At 38.4% G+C, this 14,460-nt stretch overlaps 1 long non-coding RNA gene across 1 annotated transcript in view; it reads left to right on the forward strand.

The window, feature by feature from the left end:
- The window catches only part of LOC141585644 (uncharacterized), a 59,404-nt gene that overhangs the window by 16,442 nt on the left and 28,502 nt on the right, over window positions 1-14,460 (forward strand). Inside the window, exons 2-3 of the long non-coding RNA XR_012519238.1 lie at window positions 6,184-6,243; window positions 8,059-8,119. This is a non-coding gene — a long non-coding RNA (uncharacterized LOC141585644). The remainder of the gene's footprint in view (window positions 1-6,183; window positions 6,244-8,058; window positions 8,120-14,460) is intronic.

The following is a 14,460-nucleotide window of genomic DNA, read 5'->3' on the forward strand; positions in this document are numbered from 1 at the left end:
GAGACATTTTATTTTTATTTTTATTTTTGGAGAGGGAGTCTCACTCTGTTGCCCAGGTTGGGGTGCAGTGGCGTGATACTGGCTCACTGCAACCTCCACCTCCTGGGTTCAAGTGATTTTTCCTGCCTCAGCCTCCTGACTAGCTGAGATAACAGGCACCTGCCACCACGCCCAACTAATTTTTATATTTTTAGTAGAGCTGGGGTTTCACCATATAAGTCAGACTGGACTCAAACTCCTGACCTCAAATGATCTGCCCACCTTGGCCTCCAAAAATGCCAGGATTGCAGGTGTGAGCCACCCCGCGCCTGGCCCTCCGGAGACATTTTAATGAGACTCTCCAAAATCTGGATTTCAAAGCCCTGAAACACAGACACAGATATACACACACACGCACACACATACCACATACATACTCCAATCTTTAACCTTTATAGGTCTTTATAGATTCTCCAGGAAACAAGCCTCTGTGTCTGAACATTTTGTTATCTTGGGTGCACCCAGCCACCACTCCCACAGCGTTATTCCCAGCAAACACAGAACGCAAATAGGGAAGAACTACTCCTAACTTCAGTGGGGGCAGCACTCCCCTTCACTGCACACCTTACTTTAGGTTCTGTGATCAGTGTTTCTAGAGAGTGGATCATGAACCAGAAAGCCTAAAATAAGAGGCTAAGCAACAGTTACATGATTTACAGTGTTGTAGTGTTGGTGGCTGTGTATCCCTTGAGTTGAGTTAGAAGGCCACTTCTAGAAGGAGGGAATGAGACAACCAGAAGTGACACTAGTTTCTGCTGGTTGGCATCGATTCACCAATTAGGTTGAAAGATGTTGGAATAATTCAGGAATGATTCTGCCATTGCTTTTGTGGACAGAGTCTATCTTACTTTTATTTTAACCATCAGGCAGGCTTTTTTTTTTTTTTTTTTGGTGACCCCTACATGATTTGAACATTTTAATTCTTATTTTAAAAATTTATTTCATTAAAAAAATTGTTTTACTTTAAGTTCTGGGATACATGTGCAGAACATGCAGGTTTGTTACATAGGTATACATGTGCCATGGTTGTTTGCTGTACCTATTGACCTGTCATCTATGTTCTCTCCCTTCACCTCCCCAACCCCCAACAGGCCCCTGTGTGTGTTGTTCCCTTCCCTGTGTCCATGTGTTCTCATTGTTCAACTCCCTTTTACGAGTGAGAACATGTGGTATATGGTTTTCTGTTCCTGTGTTAGTTTGCTGAGAATGATGGCTTCCAGCGTCATCCATGTCCCTGCAAAAGATGTGATCTCATTCCTTTTTATGACTGCCTAGTATTCCATGGTGTATATGTTCCACATTTTCTTTATCCAGTCTATCATTGATGGGCATTTGGGTTGGTTCCATATCTTTGCTATTATAAATGGTGCTGCAATAAACAGACATGTGCATGTGTCTTTATAGTAGAATGGGTTATATTCCTTTGGATATATACCCAGTAATGGGATTGCTGGGTCAAATGGTATCTTTTTATTCTTAAAAAGCTCTATTGATTTGATTTTCAGATGTTCAATTTATGACATTTGTCTAATCCTCCCCCCACAATACATATACATTTGTTATAATACCACCAAAAACAGGTTGAAGATGAAAAAATAAAAAAATAGTTGATTAAAGTTATCTGTTTTTCATCTATGGCTGTTCCTTCCCAGTTTCCCTATGCAAATGTTTTCATGCAGAGTTTCAAAACAGGAAAAAATGTTACTAAGGTAGTAATGAATTAAGCTTTCTTTCTTGGCTGAAATGGTGACAATGACACTTTTTGAAAGTGGAAAAAGTTAATTTTAAAGAATAAACCAAGGCTATCTCTACCTAGGCAGAATACTGAATGAGAGGAGGGAAATTGTAAGTCTACACACTTCTTCTGTGTGAAATAAATATTGACGTGTTTTAAAACACCTGGAAGATAGGATTTTTCACTTCCTGGTAAGTTTTCTGGGCTCTGAGCAGACTACGATTTTAGCCATATCTGCCAAAAAATTAATGGGGTTCTGCAGAGGAAAATATGACTTTCTAATTTATGGCAACAGGCTTTATTGAAACATAGCAATGTATCTCTACCAGATAAGTCTGGGTCTGATTCTGCTTAACAATAATGGGGTTGGTACAACTTTGTTTAATCACCTTTAAAATGAGCTGCATTTTTTGCTGACTTTCTAGGGGAAATCATCCATGCATTCAGGTTTAAATACGGCTCTGGCAGTGTCATATCAGGTTGCAAGTTTCCAGGAGCTTATATTATTTTACTGACATTGGATAAAACATTTCCACCGCTTTTTATAGCACTGTCTATGGTAATTAGGCAAAAATGGTGGCATAAATAGCAACAGAAAATATTATAGCTAGGAATTAGGAAGAAGTAAAATGAATATACTAGTGAGGAAAATAATTGACACATCTATTAATGTTTTCTTCAAAATTATTACATTATATATCCCTAATTTCTAATTTCACCTTTTGGTGTTCATAATAGAAAATTTGGAGAGAATTGAACAAATTGCTCACAATTTTAAACCCTAGACAAAATGTTTGGTATACTTCCTTCTTACCAATTCTCTGCATGTATTTTTTACATAATTAAAGGATAATGTAGCTTGATGTTTTGCTCTTTTCACTTAACTGTATTAATTTCACCAAAGCTCTTATAAACATCATTTAATATGTGTGCATTAGTATTTCATTATATAGAAGTGCTATTATTCACCTATTTTAGTTAGATTGTATCTTCTCCCACTTTTTTTTGAATAAATGGCAATGTTATAATGAACATCTTACATGTAACTCTTTGTCAGCATTTCTGATTACTCTTTTAGGATAGATTCCTAGGAGTGAAATTAAGTTGTCAAATACTGTGAAATTTTGAAAAATATATGTATTTTTTTACGTACAACCATATTGCTTTCTATGAATTTTATCCTAACAACAGTGTTTGAAAGTTCTTATCTCTTTACATTCTAGTCCACATTGTTAATTTGGTAAGTTATGTATGTATATGATTGCTTGTTTTAACTTGCATCTCTTTAATTACTGAGTTTGAGGCTTTTTTTTTTTTTTTTTTTAAAGTGAGTTCATGTCCTTTGTAGGAACATGGATGAGGCTGGAAACCATCATTCTCAGCAAACTAACACAGGAACAGAAAACCAAACACTGCATGTTTTCAATCATAAGTGGGAGTTGAATAACGAGGACATATGGGCACAGGGAGGGGAACATGACACACTGGGGGCTCTGAGGGTGGTGAGCGAGGGGAGAGACAGCATTAGGAGAAATACCTAATGTAGATGATGGGTTGATGGGTGCAGTAAACTACCATGGCACATGTATACATAACAAACCTGTACGTTCTGCACATGTATCCCAGAACTTAAAGTATAATAATAATTTAAAAAACTCATCATCAGAAATAGAAAAGAAAAAAAACTCAACAAATATGTATGAAACATTTAGTTCTTTTCTTGAATTGTCAGTTTGTATTCCTTCCTCATTGATTTGCTAGAATTTTAGCACCTTTTCTATCAGTTTATCTGAGACATGAATTTGTTAAGGATTTTAATACGTTGTTGTAATTACTAAAAATATCTTTTCCCATTGATAATTTGCTTTTAAATTCCATTCATGATTTAGTAGAAAATTAATGCATTTTGTTTTATGTTCTTCCTGGTGCCTGGTATATAAAGTATGCTCAATAAATATTTGTTGATTGATATAGTCAAATAAAATTACTTTTTCTTTGTGTTTTCCTCCACTATTTCCATGCTTAGAGAATTATTTTCCATTAAAAAGATAGTTATTCTATAATTATTTTGTTATTTAAAAATAATTAATCTAGGATCTATTTTGGTATATTTGTTAGTTATACTGTAACTACTTTTTCCTTCCAAAAACACTAGTCAGTAACTTCTGCAGCATTAACTAAATAACGTTCCTTTTTCTTCATTGCTTTGTAAAAGCTTCTCTATCTTATATTAAACTCACATATATATCTTTCTGATTTTAGATTTTGTTTCATTAATGTTTGTCCATCTTTATGCCAAAGCATACTTTTAATTATCGAAACCTTAAAATTTGGTTGACTATGTGGCAGTGTTAGCCCATCACTTTATTATTCTTAAAAAAAAAAAAAAACTTTTGTTTTTCATCTGCTTCTTCTTATACATGTACACTTTGTCAAGTTCCCATGGGGAAGCTCTTAGTGGTATTTTGATAAGAATTCTTGTAAAGGAGAAGAACTCAGGCTCTGAAGAAAGTTCATATGGTTTGAATCTTCATCTTGCTATTTACTGCTACAGTGGCATTGGGCAAATTCTTTAATTTCTTTATGCCTGTTTCCTCATCTATAAAATGGAGATAACACTAGTACTTACTTCATAGGGTAGTGGCAAATATTAAAGTATGTATAGGTAATTTATCTAAATTTTTTTTTTTTTTTTTTTGAGACAGAGTCTCACTCTATCTTCCCGGCTGAGTGCAGTGGTACAGCCTCAGCCCACTGCAACCTCCACCTCCTGGGTTCAAGCAATTCTCTTGCCTCAGCCTCCCGAGTAGCAGGACTACAGGCGTGTGCCACCAAGGCCAGTTTTTTTTTTTTTTTTATATTTTTAGTAGAGACAAGGTTTCACCATGTTGGTCAGGCTGGTCTTGAACTCCTGACCTCCAATTAGTCAGGATTAGACCCCACATTAACCTTCTCCAGCCAAGGTCATTCTCTCATTGCCCCTGAGTAAGACTTGGGTGGTGGCAGCCTCCTGGCTTTGCCCATGCTGTTTTTCCTTTCTGTATTGCTGCTGTCTCCAAATCTTAACTCCTTTTCACAAGACACTTATGGTTTTTCCACCTGGATGGAGTTTTGGAGTTTCACCCTCCTCTCTCCTGCAGCACTGGCCCTCTGTCCCCCTCACTTGGTATACTGTCATACCCAGCCTGGTGCACTCATATTTTTGGGAATAGAAGGCCCACAGATTCCTGAGGTTATAGGAAGCTCTCCATAAATCAATGTTGAATGTATAAAAGAATAAATCGGCCAGGCGCGGTGGCTCAAGCCTGTAATCCCAGCACTTTGGGAGGCCGAGGCAGGTGGATCACGAGGTCAGGAGATCGAGACCATCCTGGTCAACATGGTGAAACCCCGTCTCTACGAAAAATACAAAAATTAGCTGGGCATGGTGGTGCGTGCCTGTAATCCCAGCTACTCAGGAGGCTGAGGCAGGAGAATTGCCTGAAGCCGGGAGGCGGAGGTTGCGGTGAGCCGAGATGGTGCCATTGCACTCCAGCCTGGGTAACAAGAGCGAAACTCCGTCTCAGGAAAAAAAAAAAAAAAAAAAAAAAAAAAGAATAAATCACTGTATGATTCAAGTCCTCTTGTTACCTCTTCTGTGTGTCTAAGTCTTGACCCTGCATTTAAATGGCAAATTCCTGGGGGAGAAAGCCCCATATTTTCCATTTCTGATCCTCTTTACATTGTCACCTTAGGTCACCTTAGATCAAAGCCTCTATCAAGACTTCAATATGTATTTATGGAAGGAACAAAGAAGCAAAAATAAAAATGACGATTTTGTTCATTGTCTTACTCTCATCTGAGTGAAAGACGTTTTTAACCTTCTCAGAATATAAATATCTTGTAAAAATCCAAGTATATTACAACTTGATTGTAGATTCTAGCTACCTAAATTTTGATATTATAATCTTTGATTCACATGACCAACAGAGTTATGAACACAAAACTTTTCTGTAAATTTTTCTTTCATAATAAAAACAAGCAGTGATTCTAGACCAAAAAAAAAAAAAAAAAAAAAAAAAAAGAAAGAAAACATTCTCTACTCTTGTGACTTGAATTTTTCTTCTAGTTAAAATGACCAATGTACTAAGCAAACAAACACAATCCTTGTATAGTGAATATGCCAATCCGTGGAAGGGGCACAACAGCCGGCAACACCTTTCCCTGCATGGCAGTGCTCATTTACCACAGCAGAAGCCCCGGTGCAGAGACCACCCTAAGTCTGGTTCCTTATCGCCAATACTTTCTGGAGGTCAGGAACCTAGAGCCCCAGAGCCGGGGCCCATCGACGTCCCAGAGAAACACAGCCACCTAATTCTTTTTCTCTGCCTTTTTCCTCTGCCCCATTTCTATTGCTGCTGCTTACTTAGGTGTCCCTGGAGGCTGAGCCCAGGCACAAAGATGCCTGAAGACGGAACTCTATTCAGGAGGTAGGCAGTCCCCAACTCAGAGAAGGGAAATCCTGGGGCTGAAGGAAGAAAGTGCCCGAAATCTAGGCTTCCGAGTCCTGTTTCTATGGGTAATTGAGACTATGCTATTGCTAGCATAGGAGTTAATGAAAAAATATGTTCCTTTGGGATAATTGGCCACCATCCAGTTAGGGGACAAGGAGCTCAGACAGCTCCAGAAAGTTCCTTCCCCTCAGGTTCCCGTCCTCTCATTCTATCCTGGAGCTGGTGGCTGTTGCCCCCTGTCAAACATGAATCGCGGTTACTCCCTTTCCAGCAGTCCCTGTCGTGGTGCCCAGGCAGAGCCTGCAGTTTCCTCTCCACCTCCAATTTCGCTCTCCAGCCAGCCAGGCACCTGGCCCTTACCTGGCAGCCCCAGCAGGGTGAAGTAGCCCCGGCACTCAGTGAAGCCGGAGCTCTCTCGGACACAGGAGCGCCACAGCCCCTGGTAGTTGAATACAGCTGTCACGGGGTTGTTGTACAAGTCTTGGGTGCTCCACTGGTCCATGCAGGTGGCAGCAATGATGCCCGCAATCCCAATCAGTGAAACCACGAACCCCAAGCCCTGGCAGGCAGTCACAGCCATGGTGGTGCACAGTGCTGACACAGAGCCACACGACAAGTAGACAGCACAGTTCTGAGACTGCTGAGCGTAGGGATGGAGTTTTCTCTGAGAGGCTGGTGCACACGTCAGGAACGGGCCATGTAATGGAGGCGGTTACTCACTAGTGCCACCTGGGCTTGCCCTACTCCATTATCTATCAAAGTGAGATAATTCCCACAACATGGTACCAAGAGCCATTTGTTTTCTGCCATATGTACACTCAACTCACTGTTTACCTTTTGAGGGAGTTTCTTTCCTGATTAACCAGGCTCCCCTCTGGAGAGGGTAAAGCAAGTACAGAGGTTGTTGCCTGGGAGGCAGTGCAGATTGGTCAGGCAGGGCTTCCAGTAGCTAAGCCACAAAACACTTGGAGATACAAAGGCTTCATCCATGTGGCCCTGGGGACTGCGATACATGCCGCCACCTTAGTTATAAAACGGAGGCAAGACTGGTTATGAGGCATAATAAAGTATAGTTGATTCTCATTAATCATGGTAGTTATGTACTATAAAGTCATAAAGAACACTGAATTAGCGAATGCTGAATCATTGCCCATAGGGGAAATACAGGGTCAGGCTCCTGCAAGCCTCTGGTCTCAACATTTTCATCATCAATTGATAACCTTATTTTATGTGTATTTCTGTTTAAAAACAGCTGCTTTAATATAAATTGTTGGCTCATTAGCATTGAACTCACAGCCAACAGCAGTGAAATTCATGTCTGAATGAAGCTTATCTAACACACATATTTACTCCATAAGGCACAGCACAGCACAGCCTCCTTGCGCTTCTAAACAGTAATCGGTGCTTCTGTACTGTGCTTGGGGGCCATTTTAAACAGTGAAATCAACAAAAAGCACAAAAATGTGAAAAATACGGCAGTAAACATACTTCAAAGAGGATGCTTGTTTACAGTAAGAGCTGAAAAAAGAAGGCAGAGATTCACCTTTTTGAACCTCAGCTGGGAACATGCAACTTGGGCAAAGGGGCAATGCAAATTTTTCACCCTTGGCACACGTCATTATGATTGCAGCAGTGACATAATTTGCACAGTACTGTACAGCAGTGCAGAGTATTGATTCTGGAGTTAAAATAAGTTTTAGCCAATTCAAAAATATGGTACACATGGTTAATGAGAATCGGCTGTAGTTATTTGATGGAACTGACTAGTTAATGCGGTTAAACTGTTTGCAGCTTCTGTGGCACTGACTGCCTTAATCAATGGAGAAACCAAGCAGGAAGGAAGATAGCAGAGGTAAGTAGCAAGAAAGCCTCTGGGCTTTGGAGCTACACAGCTTGGGTTCAAGCCTCACTACACAGCTTGGGTTCAAGCTTTACTAGCTATGGAGGGGGAACAGCTAAATACTTAACGTTTTTGAGCCACCGTGTCTTCCTAAAATGAGATAATAATAGTGCTTATGTCTCTGGATTGTTTTGTGGATTAAATGTGAAAATACATGTGAAATGTTGAGCATTACATGTGGAGCACTGTACTCAGAAAATATTAGCAAATATTACTAGGGCAGACTGATAATATAATTGAAAGCTGTAGCAATTGATGATCACTCTCCCATTGTGTTTCTTCACATTGATCAGAAATTAAACTGCAGCCTACTGACACAAAGTGTCTCTGGTTACAAAAAGGCTTAAAGTTTTTCTTTGTCCAAATATTATTCCTACTTATTTTGAACCTGGACTCAAGTCTCGACTTTTTTCACCAAGTCACAGAACTATATTATATGTTGTTGGCTAAGATCTTTGTGTTCTAGCCTCTCCATTTCTAAAGTTAAGGTTTTGGAATATCTTAGAAAGTTTCTAATTATAAAAAAGAGGTACCTCTTTCTTTGATATTGTCAGGAAGACAAATATATCGTTTAGATTAAAAGTGAGTGTTTGTGTTCATGTGTGTGTGCATGTGCGTGTGCATGTATATGCTTGTGTGGCAGCGGGAGGGCAAGAGGAAGGGCATGCTACTCTGGATTATAGGATGGAGAAACTTTTCTCTTGCTCCATGAAGCAGCTTCTAAGATCATTTATTAGAATCTCAGGGCTCCAGGAAACATAATTTGAAAACCATTGGCTTAGATTACCTCAATAATCTATTAAAATATTTATACAGTGAAGAAATGAACTAGAAAAAGCAGCTCACTGGCTCAGAGAGAAAACAAGGAAACTTGTTAGGCTTTTCCTGGGTTGGTCCATGTGTGAAAGATTAGAAAAAAATCTTCCGAGAGTATATTACCAAAAGTCTCTTTCTTTAATATGACTGGGGTTTGAATTTGTACCCTGAACATCATGGCCTGGAGCTCCTACACTAAGAAAGTAGCTTTAAAAAGTGATTCCAAGCTGATAACACATCTAGAATGATATGCAGAGGCACCTGCAGAGCCCTCAATGCAGGTTGCATAAGGTTTTTACTATTAAAGTCCTGTCAAACTTGAGCTCAAAACCCAAAATTCAAATTCTGTTATAAACAGTGGTGTACTGGTAAGCCCAGTGATCTACTAGTAAGCCAGCTCTAAAAAGAAAAGATGAATTACACTGATATGTAGCCTTTGCAAAGTCACATAGCATAGATACTCCCACTATCGCTGATTTCAAGCTACTAATGTGAATGTAAAGTTACTAAATGCAAAGTTGGGAAAGGGTGCATGGAATCAACTCTTGCAAGCTGACTCTGGCATGTTATGAATAATATCACAAGACTTAACAAATATTTTTGAGAAACCCTTTCTCAAATCAGATAATATAAAGACATAAAAGAAGGAACTAAAACCATAAATAATTAAAAGTCACCATAAAAAAAGAGCAGGAAGATTTGACAACTTCCCCACTTGAATTTCTAGATATTTAGGATATAGATAATGACACAAAACCTCAATAGATAGTGTGGTAGGCACAATTTTGCCCTCTTGCCCAGTGATCTCTGGCCTTTGTGTTACTACTATGACTGTAATATATTACATGGCAAAGAGGATTTTACAGATGTAATTTAAGTTACCAACCAAGTGATCTTAATATAAAGAGATTATTTTAGATTATCCAGAAAAGCCCAATGTAATCATATAAACCCTAAAAAGCAGCAGAAAAAGGTAGAAAGAGATGTAGCAGAATGTTAAGTTAGAGAGATCTCAAGAATGAGAAGGATTTGAGGCACAATTGTTAGCCTGAAGATGAAAAGAGATCACATGACAGGGAAGCAGGAACTTCAGCCCTGCAAGTGCAAAGAACTGAATTCGTCCAACCAATAGTGAATTTGGAAGTAGCCCCCAAGTCCCATATGAGAACCACAGGCATGGCAAATACCTTAATTGAAGCTTAGCAATTCCTTAAACAGAATATCCCCAAACTAATTGGTCCCTTATCTTACACCATACACAAAAATCAACATCATGCTAGACATCTGATTTATAGAAACTGTGAGATAGCCGGGCGCGGTGGCTCAAGCCTGTAATCCCAGCACTTTGGGAGGCCGAGGCGGGTGGATCACAAGGTCAAGAGATCGAGACCATCCTGGTCAACATGGTGAAACCCCGTCTCTACTAAAAATACAAAAAATTAGCTGGGCATGGTGGTGCGTGCCTGTAATCCCAGCTACTCAGGAGGCTGAGGCAGGAGAATTTCCTGAACCCAGGAGGCGGAGGTTGCGGTGAGCCGAGATCACGCCATTGCACTCCAGTCTGGGTAACAAGAGCGAAACTCCGTCTCAAAAAAAAAAAAAAAAAAAAAAAAAAAAGATAAAAAAGAAACTGTGAGATAATAAATGGGTGTTGTTTGAAGCTGTTAAGTTTCTGGAAATTTGTTATGACAGCAATAGAAAACTAAAAACAGATAACTAACAGATTAAACACAGCTGAAGGTAGCATTCATAAAGTAAAAAATACAACTGAAAAAATATGCAAAATGTAGATAGAGAAATAAAGAGATAAAAAACATGAAACAGTAGTAAGAGAATGGAAGAATAAATAAGAAATTCCAACATACATCGAATAGGAGTACAAGAAGAAGACAATAAATAGAATGAAAAACAATATTTGATGAGTTAATGGCTAAGGATTTTCAAGAATGAGTGAAAAGCATAAATTCCATATTAATGTTGTTAAGTAAGTTCTAAGAAAGGCAAATAAAAAAAAATCCACACCTGGATGCATTGTAGTATTGAAAAATAACAGAGTCAAAGAGAAAAACCTTTAAAATTAAAACCTGAAAGAAATTACAGCTATTATATCAATTACAACAACTGAAGCCAGAAGGATAGAGTTATATCTTTAAAGACTGATAATAAAAATAATTACTAACTCAAAACATTGAGAAGACAAGCCATAAACAGAGAGAAAATATTTGCAAAAGACATCTGATACAAGATTCTTTTCTAAAATACACTAAGAACTCTTAAAACTGAAAAAAAAAAAAAAAAACACAAAACCCTGGTTTTAAAATGAAAGAATTAGCATGAGCCATCAGACAAGGAAAAGAAGCAAAAGACATCCAATTTGGAAAGAAAAAGGTAAAATGATCTGTTTTCAGATGATGTGATCCCATATTATAAAAACTTTTTAAGATTCCACAAAAAAAACCTGTTAAAACTAACGAATGAATTAAGTAATGTTGCAGGATACAAAAGAAACATAAAAATTAGTTGTGCGTCTTTATACCAATTATCTATCCAAAAAGGAAATCAAGAAAAAATATCATTTATAATAGAATAAACAACAATAAAATTTTTTTTTTTTTTTTTCGAGACCGAGTTTCGCTCTTGCTACCCAGGCTAGAGTGCAATGGCACCATCTCGGCTCACTGCAACCTCCGCCTCCTGGGTTCAGGCAATTCTCCTGCCTCAGCCTCCTGAGTAGCTGGGATTACAGGCACGCGCCACCACGCCCAGCTAATTTTTGTATTTTTAGTAGAGACGGGGTTTCACCATGTTGACCAGGATGGTCTCGATCTCTCGACCTCGTGATCCACCCGCCTCGGCCTCCGAAAGTGCTGGGATTACAGGCTTGAGCCACCGCGCCCGGCCTTAACAATAAAATTTTTAGGAATAAATTTAACCATGGAGGTGAGAGATCTGGAGCCTGAAAACTATAAAACACCAATGAAAGAAATTGAAGACACAAATAAATGGAAAGATGTCTCTTGTTCATGGATTGAAAGAATTAATATTGTTAAAATGTCCGTACTACTCAAAGTGATATACAGATTCAGCATAACCCCTATCAAACTCCAGTGGCATTTTTCACAGAAATGAAAAACATTATAAAATTTGTATGGAACCACAAAAGACCCAGAAGAGCCAAAGCAATCTGGAGGAAAAAGAACACAGTTGGAGGCATCACACTTCCTGATTTCAAATTATATTACAAAACTATAGTAATCAAAACAATATAGCACTGACATAAAAACAGACACATAGACCAGTGGAACAAAATATAGAGGACAGAAATAATTCCAAGCAATATACAGTTAACTAATTTTCAATGAGGAAATAAAAAATACACAGAAAATAAATACAGTAAATGGTGTTGGGATAACTGGATATCCACATACAAAGAATGGAATTGGGCTCTTACCTTCCACCATACATAAAAATCAATTCATATTGGATTAAAGACTTAAACATAAGACCTGAAACCATAAAACTCCTTAAAGGAAAAAGCTTGTTGACTTTGGGCTTGATAATGGTTTGTTTGTTTGTTTGTTTGTTTTTGTTTTGTTTTGTTTCTGAATATGACACCAAAAGCTCAGGCAACAGTAGGAAAAATAGCCAAGTGGGACTACTTCAAGCTAAAAACCTCTGTACAGCAATGCTAACAATTAACACAATGAAAAGACAATCTAGAGACTAGGGGAAATATTTCCAGAGTATATAGCTGATAAGGGGTTAACATAAAAGATATATAGGGAACTCAAACAACTTAATAGCAAATAAACAAACAACCTGATTAAAGATGGGCAAAGAACCTGAATAGATATTTTCCCGAAGAAGACATACAAATTGACAACAAATATATGAAAAAGTGCTCAACATCACTATCAGGGAGATTCAAATCAAAGCAATAATAAAATATCACCTCACATTTGTTAGAAAGGCTATTTTCAAAAAGACAAAAGATAGGAAGTGTTGATGAGGACGTGGAGAAAAATAAATTCTTGAATGCTGTTGGTGGGAATGTAAATTGGCATGGTCATTCTGGAAAGTCATTCTGTAGTTTCTCCCCCAAAATTAATAATAGAGCTACCATAAGATCCAGAAGTCCCTCTTCTGGGTATATACACAAAGGAAATGAAATTAGAACCTCAAAGAAATATCTGTGCACTCATGTTCATTGCAGCACTGTTTATAATGGCCAAGATACAGAAACAATCTAAGCATCTGTTGAGGGAAGAATGAATAAAGAAATTATGGAAATTTAATAAGAAAGTAGATTTCAGGTGCTCTTACCATACAAAAATGTAACTGTGTGAAGAGATGGATGTGTAAATTTGCTTGACTGTAGTAATCATTTCACCAAGTATATGTATATGAAAACATCATGTTTCATACCTTACAAATAATAATAGAAAATGGGTAAAATATCTTAACTGACACCTTATCAAAGAAAATATACAGATGGCAAATAAGCATATGAAAAGATGCCCGACATCTTATGTCATTAGGGCAAACTTCAGTAGGGGCAGGGAGTTGGAATCAGAGGTGTCCATAAAAATATAAAATTCCTGGGTATTCTGAGAAATCTTGGGAAGGGCGGTAGGGTTTCTCCATGTGTCGGCTCAATCCAATCTCATTTAGATTTTCAGGCACAGGGGAAGAAGCCCTAGGAGAAATCTGTTACATGACAAGCCCATGGAATAGGGAACCTGTCTTGGTGAAGTTCTCAGCCATGGAAAGGACTGAAGTCAGTGAGCACATTCAAACTTCCAGTAATGGGGCACTTGTGAGCCTATCCTGGGAAGAGGGAATTGTGATTCACCATCCCGGTCAGTGACTGGGAGGCTGGGTCCTTGTAGCTCTGCCTCCCTGGCTGTCAAGATCCCATATGACCCTCCAGATGCACACCTTAGCCTGGGGGCCAAGAGAACACTTTTTTTTTTTTTTTATTTTTAAAAAACCTTTGTCTTGTTTGTCAGTGTTCAAGGATGCTTTAGAAACTTGCAGAAATATTTTTTTGTCAGATCTGGGAATCGGGAGCAAAGCAATCTCGGTAACTCTGATCACATGTAGAAAAGTTCACGTGCTAACTCTAATATGTGCTAACTCTAATGGTGTTGAGGGATTTTATTTGCACCATTTTATCAATTTGGGCCTCTGATTCCCAGGCACATAGGGAATATTTCTCACCTACAGTATAGGAATGGTTTGAAAAACAACAGTGTAAATACCACTATGTTCAGAGGTCTCCAGCACTAAGTGTGGGCTCTGAAAAAACAAATTCAATTTTCCAGAAGAGAGAGCCCACCTGCTCTTTCCAGGAAAAATGCCCATCCCAGATTCTGGAGGAGAAACTCAGTATGTTCTTGTCATAAGCTCATGCTTCTGGGTCAGATATGACTCAGAAAAATGACCACTGAACCCCGAGTTTCAGCCTAATGTGGGAG

Source organism: Saimiri boliviensis, chromosome 9 (assembly GCF_048565385.1).
Source record: "Saimiri boliviensis isolate mSaiBol1 chromosome 9, mSaiBol1.pri, whole genome shotgun sequence".
In the NCBI taxonomy this organism is placed as follows: Eukaryota; Metazoa; Chordata; class Mammalia; order Primates; family Cebidae; genus Saimiri; species Saimiri boliviensis.